The sequence below is a fragment of the Arachis ipaensis genome, chromosome B8, assembly GCF_059453495.1.
Source record: "Arachis ipaensis isolate K30076 ecotype BB chromosome B8, ASM5945349v1, whole genome shotgun sequence".
In the NCBI taxonomy this organism is placed as follows: domain Eukaryota; kingdom Viridiplantae; phylum Streptophyta; class Magnoliopsida; order Fabales; family Fabaceae; genus Arachis; species Arachis ipaensis.
Window position 1 is genome coordinate 95944813 of NC_142443.1, and position 829 is coordinate 95945641.

The following is an 829-nucleotide window of genomic DNA, read 5'->3' on the forward strand; positions in this document are numbered from 1 at the left end:
ATTGGAAGAAAGCTACCAAGAGGAAGAGGTTAAAATTGAAGAAACTTGCAAGGAGGTGGAAGTTGACAAGGAAGAACTCAAGGGACTGGAGCTGGAAATTACCTTGCCAATGCTGTTGGAGACCTCTCCCCCAAAGCCATCACCATCCATTCCTTCATTCAAGTGGGTAAATCTTTCATCTCTAAGCTTAATTAGCTCACTTGAATATGCTTTACTTGAAACAGATGGTCAGCTTAGAGCTCTTTATGGCATTAAGCGTAACATGAAGATGGTTAGTAGTTGGAGTTATCAAGCAAGGTTCAACATGGTTGTGTGCTCAAAGTTTAAATGCAAAGGTTGGTGTAAAGCTCAACTGAATAGGTTTAGGAAGTTGTTTGGCCGCTTTAGTGAGAATTCAGATTGCTTGCTACCCGGATGGAATCATAATGATCAACAAGAAGACGGGTGCAAGAGCAAGATTTGGGACCCCGGAATTCATTGTGGCAATCAACACTCTTGGGGCTTTGTCACTTGCTTTAACTTACTTGAAGGATTTCTGCGCCTAGTTTGGGATCCTGGAGGCTGTTGGCAATCCAAACATTGGTGGAGATTTCTGGATGAATTCAAGCACAAGCCACCATAACAGAAAGCTCACAAAATGTCCAACTTAAGGACTTTAACTAAAAGTGCTAGGTGGGAGACAACCCACCATGGTATGATCGTCCCTTTTTCAGTTTTAATTCTAGTCTGTTTTGTTTGTTTTTAAGTTTTCATTGGACCTGGAATCATGCATAACATTCATATTAGCATTGCATTCTGCATACTGCATTATTAAAAAAAAAAGAAGAAA